This window comes from Patiria miniata, unplaced genomic scaffold (assembly GCF_015706575.1).
Source record: "Patiria miniata isolate m_02_andy unplaced genomic scaffold, ASM1570657v1 HiC_scaffold_30, whole genome shotgun sequence".
In the NCBI taxonomy this organism is placed as follows: domain Eukaryota; kingdom Metazoa; phylum Echinodermata; class Asteroidea; order Valvatida; family Asterinidae; genus Patiria; species Patiria miniata.
In genome coordinates this window covers 785,998-798,410 of record NW_024037070.1, presented here as the reverse complement: position 1 = coordinate 798,410, position 12,413 = coordinate 785,998, and the positions used below count along the sequence as shown (strand labels likewise).

At 37.9% G+C, this 12,413-nt stretch overlaps 1 protein-coding gene across 1 annotated transcript in view; it reads left to right on the top strand.

Moving 5' to 3' along the window:
* Nucleotides 1-12,413, top strand: part of LOC119739374 (centriolin-like) — a 306,576-nt gene that overhangs the window by 292,871 nt on the left and 1,292 nt on the right. The window lies entirely within an intron of this gene.

Below are 12,413 nucleotides of genomic sequence, written 5' to 3'. Positions count from 1 at the left end.
CTAAGGGTCAGAATATCAAGTAATATTTCATAAAAATGTTTCAGTTCAAAGGCAAATTACAAATTTAAAGGTGCAATTTCTCTGCATGGGATTTTTTTTAGCCCGTTAACGTTGTACACGTGTTAGCCCATTGACTTTGTACACGTTTTCAAGCCACCATTTCTTTAACTTGCTTCTGGAATCGTCATCAATGTTACAGCCAAGGAAGACCCTCATACAAAAATTATGCCTAGACTATGACGTCATGATGACGTCATCACCTTATTTTTTTTATTGATTTTTGAAAATTTACGTGCATATTATGAAGTCCTATATCTACAGAACTGTAAGTCTGATTGGGTTGAAACTTGGTATGTGGCTAGACCGGGATGTGTTATAGGTAAAAAAAAAAGTATTTGGTAAAAGGTATTTGCACAAAATTTTGAAAACAATATCTGACATCATTATGACGTCATAAAAATGCGATTTTTCAAAATACATATAAGGAAAGGTCTGGCTGTCATGAAACTTAGTGGGTAGGTAAATAATGGTACTAGTATGCAAAGTTTAAAGTGACGTCACGATGACGTCATCGTTTGGTTTTTATAATTTTTAGATATTTATAATTTTATTCTACTTCCACAAATTGCACTTTCTTTCATCGGATTGACATTAAACTTGGTTCAAACCAAAATCACAATGACAAAATGTGCATTGAGAAGGGTCTTAAGGATGACGTCATTGCAGGGCAAGTGACATCATTTGATAAAATTATACTTTAGGAATTATTCTAAGCGTTTTGAACAACCTTTCACTGCATGAAGTACTCTGAAAAGTGACTGCAAAAGGACAAACGAAACAAATATTTGTAAAATGCGAAAAAGCCCTGTGTTCTGTTTGCAAACAGACATACAGCTCTAGTTTTATTTCTTTTTGTCGCCAAAATCCCATAGACTTTGTACATGTTTTTTCTACACGCCACTTTTGGCATTAATCTTTGTCGGACATCATTCAAAGTTAGCATAAGCATAGTCCCTATACCAAAGATGTGCCCCGAAGATTGACGTCATGGTGACGTCATCGAATAATTTATTATAGATTTTTAAATATTTAATTTTTCCCATAGACTTTGTACACGGAAATAAAAAAATTGTCGATTTTCAAAGGGCATTTTTGACTCTTTGCCAGTAATTCATTTACACCAATCTTTGTCCAAGCAAAGACCCTAATTCAAACAACATTGTGTAATGATGACGTCATGATGACATCATCTGGTGTTTATTTATGGGCAATTAAATTGTGACACTTTTAATATTTAAAAATGCATAAGAAATCAACAATAGGCGTCCGCAGCATTCTTTTGCTGGCAAGTGGTAGAAAAGGTTGAGGTCTTTCATTCAGTGTGCGTGAAATCACGTGACCCTTGTTTCCGGTCGAAAAAGGCCAAAACCGGAAGTGGCTTATTATTTAAAAGTGGTAATAGATATGAACTTGCTTTCAACGGTGTTAGTGTCTTGGCCAATAGTATTCTTCAAATCATCTACCGATGACGTCATGCAATCTTTGAGCGTCCTCTAGCGACAGGTTGAACATTTTCAAAAATGTATTTTGAATAGGTGTCCGTAGCGAAGTTTGTCGGAATCGCCTAAATATTGGTGTATATGATGACCTTGACCCACTTAAGACTTTTACGAAGTTTTAGGCGTATGACGTCATCAGACCGGAAGTTATAATAAAAAGACCCTTTTTCCTTTGAAAATTCCTGAAAAATCAACCATGGCAGTTTTTATATTTGTTTTTACTTTAATTGTCGATTGAAGGGTAGGTCTAAAACATTTCAAAGTTTCAAGGCGACAAGCGAACTCGAACATACCCTGCGCACGCTTAAAACTTCACGTTGACGTATAAATACCCCTGCTTCAAGACATGCACAGGACAGGACGTCCACAATGTACATGTACATGCACGTACGTTGTACATACGCACATACATCGTATGTCAGTCAGCCTGCAGCGCACGTGTGGCTGAGGTCAAATCCTGTCCACAGTGACCATTTTAGTCGATTTTCGGCTAACTTCGACGGATTAAATGTTCATTCATGCGCATAGTTAGGGATGTATTATTGATAAAAAAATCATAATGCGGAAAAGCCCTGTGTTCTGTTGCAAACAGACATACAGCTCTAGTTAGCTGTTTCGGTGACACACCGAAACAGCTCTTGTTTTCGTTAAGATTTTTTTTTTTCTTTTTTTTTCTTTTTTTTTTTTCTCCTTTTTCAGACTTTTTCTCCATAGGTTTAACACACGTTTCTTCTACCAATCCACTTTGCCACTTTTTTAAATCCGATTGATTTCAGACTTGGTACATACTTAGACCACCACCCACAGATGGTCCTAGAAGAAATTTGTGATCGTGACGTCATCAGGTGTCAGGTTACGTCACATTAAAGATGCATTTTTGCCCATATGTTTTGTACACGTTTTAAAACACTCCAGTTTGGCATTTTCGTAAATCCGATCGACGTTACACTTGGTACACACTTAGACCATCACCCACAGATGGTCCTTGAAGAAATTCGTGATCGTGACGTCATCAGGTGTCACGTTACTTCACATTAAAGATGCACATTTTCCCCATAGGTTTTGTACACGTTTTTCTTCAAACCATACACTTTGGCACTTTCGTAAACTTGATCGACTTTATACTTGATACACACTTAGACCACTACCCATAGATGGTCCTAGAAGAAATTCGTCATCGTGGCATCATGAGGTGTCAGGTTACATCACATTAAAGATGTATTGTTTCCATATTGGTTTTGTACACGTTTTTCTTCAAACTGAACTTCGGAAGTACAAGTCTGATTGGGTTAAAACTTGGTATGCATATTCACATGGATGTGTTATAGATGGAAATTGAAGTGGCATCCTCATCAAATGTCATGTGAAGTCCCTTAAAGGGGCATTTTATTCTTTTATAGGTCTATATCTACAGAACTAAAATGTTCGATTTGGTTGTAACTTGACATGTACATATTATTATGTGCTGTTATAGATGACATTTATAGTGACGTCACTGATTGTTCATCCCGTGCTCAAAGTATTTCAAATATCCGAAACAGCTTGTGTTTGTCCACAAACACATTTCTAGTTTTTTTTTTTTTTTCTCCTTTTTCAGACTTTTTCCCCATAGGTTTAACACACGTTTCTTCTACCAGTCCACTTTGCCACTTTTTTAAATCCGATTGATTTCAGACTTGGTACCTACTTAGACCACCACCCAGAGATGGTCCTAGAAGAAATTTGTGATCATGACGTCATCAGGTGTCAGGTTACATCAAATTAAAGATTCATTTTTCCCCATATGTTTTGTACACGTTTTAAAACGCTCCAGTTTGGCATCTTCGTAAATCCGATCGACTTTAAACTTAATTCATACTTAGACCACCACCCACAGATGGTTCTAGACGAAATTCGTGATCGTGACGTCATCAAGTGTCTGGTTACGTCACATTAAAGATGCATTTTCCCCCATATGTTTTGTACACGTTTTAAAACACTCCAGTTTGGCATCTTCGTAAATCCGATCGACTTTAAACTTAATTCATACTTAAACCACCACCCACAGATGGTTCTAGACGAAATTCGTGATCGTGACGTCATCAAGTGTCTGGTTACGTCACATTAAAGATGCATTTTCCCCCATATGTTTTGTACACGTTTTAAAACACTCCAGTTTGGCATCTATGTAAATCTGATCGACTTTAAACTTAATTCATACTTAGACCACCACCCACAGATGGTTCTAGACGAAATTCGTGATCGTGACGTCATCAAGTGTCTGGTTACGTCACATTAAAGATGCATTTTCCTCCATATGTTTTGTACACGTTTTAAAACACTCCAGTTTGGCATCTTCGTAAATCCGATCGACTTTAAACTTAATTCATACTGAGACCACCACCCACAGATGGTTCTAGACGAAATTCGTGATTGTGACGTCATCAAGTGTCAGGTTACGTCACATTAAAGATGCATTTTTCCCCATAGGGTTTGTACATGTATTAAAACGCTCCATTTCGGCACTTTCGTAAATACGATCGACGTTACACTTGGTCACACTGAGACCATCACCCACAGATGGTCCTTAAAGAAATTCGTGATCTTGACGTCATCAGTTGTCACGCTACTTCACATTAAAGATGCACATTTTCCCTATATGCTTTGTACACGTTTTAAAACACTCCACCTTGGCACCTTCATAAATGCGATCGACCTCAGACTTAATACATACTTAGACCACCATCCACAGATGGTCCAAGAAGAAATTTGTGATCGTGACGTCATCAGTTGTTACGCTATCTCACATTAAAGATGCACATTTTCCCTATATGCTTTGTACACGTTTTAAAACACTCCACCTTGGCACCTTCATAAATGCGATCGACCTCAGACTTAATACATACTTAGACCACCACCCACAGATGGTCCTAGAAGAAATTCGTGATCGTACCAATGCCAAGATGGGTTATAGATGAACATTCATGTGATGTCATCATCAAATGTCATGTGACGTCCCTTAAAGGGGCATTTTGTTCTTCATTGGCCTATATTTACAGACCTTTATGTTCGATTTGGTTATAACTTGACATGTACGTATAATGTGCTGTTATAGATGACATTTTTAGTGACGTCACTGATTGTTCATCACATGCACAGAGTATTTCGAATATCCGAAACAGCTTGTGTTTGTCCACAAACACATCTCTAGTTTTATATTTGTTTTTACTTTAATTGTCGATTGAATGGTAGGTCTAAAACATTTCAAAGTTTCGAGGCGATAAGCGAACTCGAACATACCCTACGCACGCTTAAAACTTCACGTTGACAATACCTCTGCTTCAAAACATGCACAGGACAGGACGAACACAATGTACATGTACATGCACGTACGTTGTACATAGGCACATACATCGTATGTCAGTCAGCCTGCAGCGCACGTGTTGCTGAGGTTAAATCCTGTCCACAGTGACCGTTTTAGCCGATTTTCGGCTAACTTTGACAGATTTTATGTTCATGCATGCGCATAGACAGGGACGTATTATAGCACTTTTGGCATTAATCTTTGTCAGATATCATTGAAAGTTGGCATAAGCATAGTCCCTATAGCCAAGATGTGTCCCGAAGAGTGACGTCATGGTGACGTCATCAAGTGATTTATTATGGCTTTATGAATAATTAATTTTTCTCATAGCCTTTGTACACAGCTTTCTCCACAAGTCTTTCCCTATACAACACTGATATATCTTACTGAGTAGTTCTGAACTTCGGCTGAGAATTACTATGAGAAGGAAAAAGAAATCGTATTTTTTTACGTTTGCCAATTGATTGAAAATATTCCCAAGAGTCAGAATATTAAGTTATATTTTATAAAAATGTTTCAGTTTAAAGGAAAATCACGTATTTGAAGGTGCAGTTTTTCTGCTGTGGGATTTTTAACCTATTGACTTTGTACACGTTTTCAAGCCACCATTTTCATAACTTGGCGATCTGGAATCGTCATCAAAGTTACAGCCAAGGAAGACCCTCATACAAAAATTATGCCAAGACTATGACATCATGATGACATCATCATCAAGTGATTTATTATGGATCCATGAATAATTAATTTTTCTCATAGACTTTGTACACAGCTTTCTCCACAAGTCTTTTCCTATAAAACACTGATATATCTTACTGAGTAGTTGCTGAGGTCAAATCCTGACCACAGTTACCGTTTTAGCCGATTTTCGGCTAACTTTGACAAAACATGCACAGGACGTCCACAATGTACATGTACATGCACGTACGTTGTACATACGCACATGTACATCTTATGTCAGTCAGCCTGCAGGGCACGTGTTGCTGAGGTCAAATCCTGAATAACTTTGACTAACTATGACAGACTTTATGTTCATGCATAGTCAGAGACGTATTATTGATAAAAAAAAAAATCATAATGCGGAAAAGCCCTATGTTCTGTTGCAAACAGACATAGATCTCTAGTTTTTTTTTCATCTTCTTCTTTCTTCTTTTTGTCGCCTAAACCCCATAGACTTTGTGCACGTTTTTTCTGGCCTCCACTTTTGGCATTAATCTTTGTCATACATCATTCTAAGTTTGCATAAGCATAGTCCCTATAGCAAAGATGTGTCCCGAAGATTGACGTCATGGTGACGTCATCGACTAATTTATTACAGATTTTTGAATATTTAATTTTTCCCATAGACTTTGTACACAGATATTAAGAAAAAATTGTCAATTTTCAAAGGGCATTTTTGACTCTTTGCCAGTAATTCATTTGCACCAATATTTGTCCAAGCAAAGACCCTAATTCAAACAACATTGTGTAATGATGACGTCATGATGACGTCATCCGGTGTGTATCTATAGGCAATTAAATTGTGACACTTTTAATATTTAAAAATGCATAAGAATCAACCGTACGCGTCCGCAGCATTCTGTTACCGGCAAGTGGTAGAGTAGGTTGAGGTCTTTATTTCTTTCAGTGTGCGTGAAATCACGTGACCCTTGCTTCCGGTCGAAAAAGGCCCAAACCGGAAGTGGCTTATTATTTGAAAATGATAATAGATATGAACTTGCTTTTAACGGTGTTAGTCTCTTGGCTAAAAGTATTCTTCAAATCATCTACCAATGACGTCATGCAATCTTCGAGCGCCCTCTAGCGACAGGTTGAAAATTTGCAAAAATGTGTTTTGAATAGATGCCTGTGGCGAAGTTTGTCAGAATCCCCTTAATATTGGTGTATAGCATGACCTTGACCCCCTTAAGACGTGTGAGAAGTTTTAGGCGTATGACGTCATCAGACCGGAAGTTATAATGAAAAGACCCTTTTTCCTTTGAAAATTCCTGAAAAATCAACCATGGCAGTTTTTATATTTGTTTTTACTTTACCGTAATTTTCGGAATATAAGCCGCGCGGCGTATAAGCCGCAGCACGCAAAAATCTGCAAATTAAGATTTGAAGTCGGCGTATAAGCCGCACCGGCGTATAAGCCGCACCGACCGCTGCGGTTTCAATTTTGTAAGGCCTCCAAATTCTAGTCACAATGCTCTGAACCAGTTCCATTCACACTACAGAAGCTATTAAAAGGACCACAAAAGTTATATCAAATCATTTACAATTGATACTTTTACAAACAAATATGGGAATTGATGAGAAATAAACACCGGGAACTGCTGCCGGCTGCCCCGTCATAGCCCGGCAGCCTGCGCCACGCACGCCGGTGAATGACAACATTTTCCCACAGCACGTAAGAGAGTATGAAACCCACCGTGTGTTGTCTGGCTGGAGCGCTACAAATCTTGCTTTGTGGCAACAGATGCTGATTTGTTTTGTCCTAAGAATAAACAGGTCCGTTTTTACCTCAAAACTTATCAAATTGTTGAGATTAGTTGCGAGAAAAATTCAAGTTTCGATCGTAACTTTCTTCGGAAATAGTCAAAACGAAGCGGACATTTTAATAGACGATTCCATTAATTTTGTAGGGGTGATTTAGTCCCTCTTTTGAGTTTTACATCGTTTTTTTGAATACATTTCAAGAAAACAAAATATATTGTGACGTTGAACAACTGATTATGTAATAAAAAAAATGTTTCGAACGCCATAAAAATGTTAGTGGTCTTTTTTCTTTTTTTTTAAACAGCGAAAATATTGGTAATTATTGTTCCCAAGAAAGAACACCCCTTTGTTACCACAAATGGTGTGGTCCGCTGTTGGGAAAGCATGCCTGCATATCGCTGCTGCACTGTACCGGTATCATGTACGGCTGGTGGCAAGTGTCGAAGACAGCTTTCATCACCGTACTTTTTTTACCGCTTGGTACCTTTACGTGAGACATGGTTTCGGTTTGTTAATGACTTTCTTAATTTATAATTCATTTCAGCAACACATCTCTTCTTGTACCAGTACATTAAATCATGGAGGAATAAAAATTAAATACACATGTGAATCTTATTTTTATTCTTCAAGGCTCAGCGTATAAGCCGCCCTGTGTATAAGCCGCAGTAAACATTTTCATGGGCAAATTCAACGTATAAGCCGCGGCTTATATTCCGAAAATTACGGTTATTGTCGATTTAAGGGTAGGTCTAAAACATTTCAAAGCTTCGAGGCAATAAGCGAACTCGAACATGGCATGCGCACGCTTAAAACTTCAAGTTGACAATATACCTCTGCTTTAAAACATGCACAGGACGTCCACAGTGTACATGTACATGCACGTACGTTGTACATACGCACATACATCGTATGCCAGTCAGCCCGCAGCGCTAGCACACGTGTTGCTGAGGTCAAATCCTGACCACAGTTACCGTTTTAGCCGATTTTCGGCTAACTTTGACAAAACATGCACAGGATGTCCACAATGTACATGTACATGCACGTACGTTGTACATACGCACAGGTACATCTTATGTCAGTCAGCCTGCAGGGCACGTGTTGCTGAGGTCAAATCCTGAATAACTTTGACTAACTATGACAGACTTTATGTTCATGCATAGTCAGAGACGTATTATTGATAAAAAAAAAATCATAATGCGGAAAAGCCCTATGTTCTGTTGCAAACAGACATAGATCTCTAGTTTTTTTTTCATCTTCTTCTTTCTTCTTTTTGTCGCCTAAACCCCATAGACTTTGTGCACGTTTTTTCTGGCCTCCACTTTTGGCATTAATCTTTGTCATACATCATTCTAAGTTTGCATAAGCATAGTCCCTATAGCAAAGATGTGTCCCGAAGATTGACGTCATGGTGACGTCATCGACTAATTTATTACAGATTTTTGAATATTTAATTTTTCCCATAGACTTTGTACACAGATATTAAGAAAAAATTGTCAATTTTCAAAGGGCATTTTTGACTCTTTGCCAGTAATTCATTTGCACCAATATTTGTCCAAGCAAAGACCCTAATTCAAACAACATTGTGTAATGATGACGTCATGATGACGTCATCCGGTGTGTATCTATAGGCAATTAAATTGTGACACTTTTAATATTTAAAAATGCATAAGAAATCAACCGTACGCGTCCGCAGCATTCTGTTACCGGCAAGTGGTAGAGTAGGTTGAGGTCTTTATTTCTTTCAGTGTGCGTGAAATCACGTGACCCTTGCTTCCGGTCGAAAAAGGCCCAAACCGGAAGTGGCTTATTATTTGAAAATGATAATAGATATGAACTTGCTTTTAACGGTGTTAGTCTCTTGGCTAAAAGTATTCTTCAAATCATCTACCAATGACGTCATGCAATCTTCGAGCGCCCTCTAGCGACAGGTTGAAAATTTGCAAAAATGTATTTTGAATAGATGTCTGTGGCGAAGTTTGTCGGAATCGCCTAAATATTGGTGTATATGATGACCTCGACCCACTTAAGACGTAAGCGAAGTTTTAGGCAAATGACGTCATCAGACCAGAAGTTATAATAAAAAGACCTTTTTTCATTTGAAAATTCCTGAAAAATCAACCATGTCAGTTTTTATGTTAGTTTTTAATTTAATTGTCGATTTAAGGGTAGGTCTAAAACATATCAAAGCTTCGAGGCAACAAGCGAACTTGGACATGCCCTGCGCACGCTTAAAACTTCAGGTTGACAATACCTCTGCTCTAAAACATGCACAGAACGTCTATATGTACATGTACATACACGTACGTTACGCACATACATCGTATGTCAGTCAGCCTGCAGAGCACGTGTTGCCGAGGTCAAATCCTGTCCACATCACAGTGACCGTTTTAGCCGATTTTCAGCTAACTTTGACAGATTTTATGTTCATGCATGCGCGTAGTCAGGGGCGTATAATAAAAATTCATAATGCCGAAAAGCCCTATGTTACGTATTTAAAGGTGCAGTTTTTCTGCAGTGGGATTTTCCACAAGTCTTTTCCTATACAACACTGATATCTTACTGAGTAGTTCTGAACTTCAGCCGAGAATTACTATGAGAAAGAAAGAGAAATCGTATTTTTTTCGGTCTGTCATTCGATTGAACATATTTCTAAGGGTCGGAATATCAAGTAATATTTCATAAAAATGTTTCAGTTCAAAGGCAAATTACAAATTTAAAGGTGCAATTTTTCTGCAGTGGGATTTTGTTTAGCCCGTTAACTTTGTACACGTTTTCAAGCCACCATTTCTATAACTTGGCGATCTGGAATCGTCATCAATGTTACAGCCAAGGAAGACCCTCATACAAAAATTATGCCAAGACTATGGCGTCATGATGACGTCATCACCCAATTTTTTTTCATTGATTTTTGAAAATGTACGTGCATATTATGTTGTCCTATATCTACAGAACTGTAAGTCTGATTGGGTTGAAACTTGGTATGTGGCTAGACCGGGATGTGTTATAGGTAAAAAAAAAACCCAATAAGGTGACGCCACGATGACGTCATCCGGAGATTTTATATGAATATTTGAAGTTTTTGACCTTTTAGCCATATCTCATGAACGTAACATGCAAAATTCAAAATTCTTTGTGTATTTGGTCTGTTAGGTAAAAGGTATTTGCACAACATTTTGAACAAAATATCTGACATCATTATGACGTCATAAAATGCGATTTTTCAAAACAGATATAAGGAAAGGTCCGACTGTCATGAAACTTAATGGGTAGGTAAATAATGGTACTAGTATACAAAGTTTAAAGTGACGTCACGATGACGTCATCGTTTGGTTTTTATAATTTTTAGATATTTTACATTTTATTGTGCTTCCACAAATTGCACACTTTCTTTCATCGGATTGACATTAAACTTGGTTCAAACCAAAATCACAATGACAAAATGTGCATTGAGAATGGTCTTAGGCCTAATGATGATGTCATTGCATGGCAAGTGACATCATTTGATAAAATTATACTTAAGGAATTATTCTAAGCGTTTTGAACAACCTTTAACTGCATGAAGCACTCTGAAAAGTGACTGCAAAAGGACAAACGAAACAAATATTTGTAAAATGCGAAAAAGCCCTGTGTTCTGTTTGCAAACAGACATACAGCTCTAGTTATTATAACTTCCGGTCTGATGACGTCATTTGCCTAAAATTAGTCGATGACGTCACCAGGACGTCAATCTTTGGGACACATCTTTGCTATAGGGACTATGCTTATGCAAACTTAGAATAATGTACGACAAAGTTTAATGCCAAAAGTGGAGACCAGAAAAAACGTGCATAAAGTCTATGGCATTTGAAGTGGAACAAAAAGAAGAAGAAGATGAAGAAGAAGAAAGAAAAAAAAAATAACCAGAACAAAAACAAAGGCTTTTTCGCAAAATTGCGAAAAAGCCAAAAAAAAAAAAAAAAATTAGAACAGAAACAATGCTTTTCCGCTTGTAAGCGGAAAAGCAATAAAAAAAAGCGTCGTTTAATAAATAAAAAAGCCGCGTCCTTGCGTCAATTCCGAAACTTTGGTCTGACCAGAGACCGAATATTTTTATTTTTTCGGCCTAATAGATAAATAAATAAATAGACAAGTAAGTAAATTTGCCTAAATGATTAATTAAATAAGTGAGTAAATATTTCATTTTTAATTCTTTAAATTAAAAATTAAATAAATTAAAAAAATTACCATCTTAGAATAAAAATAGAATAATTAATAAAGAGTCAGCGGACAGTCATTATTGATTAGAACCCTTACCCGATTATGGGAACAGTCGATTCCTCTGGTTTACTTTAGTGGGTTTAATCTTGTTGGCTTTGGGCTCACGCTTCCTTGCAGCCTGCCTTACACATCGTACACTCTCATGTCATACGCGAACCCACCTACCTAACATGGTGCTACTCTCCATATGTAGTAACACTCTGCGGGTTAACCCTAAAGGGGGGGGGGCGGACCCCCCTCAACTTTTTCCGCGGTAGCTTGAAAAAATTTCGCGACCCGAGCTGTTCTGACTTTCTAGCCTGGAGCCTTGTACATCTTTTGATACCAAAAACATAAAAATCAGACAATGGGTTGCCACGCAGCGAAAAAATTTTCGGGGCGTTCCCCATATACGTAGTGTACACAAAGCAGAATTACCATTCATGCATATGAATAATTAATTAGCCATAATTTCAAAACCCTATAACCTATAGTCATGAAATTTCTTGGGTGTGTTTATGATCAGTTGTATTATGTGAGTTTCAACATTTTTCGTCACTCGATGGCCGAGATCTTGGGGGGGGGGGCAGAATCCCCCCCCCCCCCCGGCTGAGAGATGATCAAAATAGTCCGTCCCTTTAAGGGTTAAAGAAGAGCATAGCCCCCCCCCCCTCCCCACCAAGGTGTGGGCTGATTATAATAGTCACTTGTTAATACAATCCCATAGAGTACCCACCCGCCTCCCCACTCTCACATATGCATTCATTTATGCACCTTACGCTCGAGAAAAGAGGAAG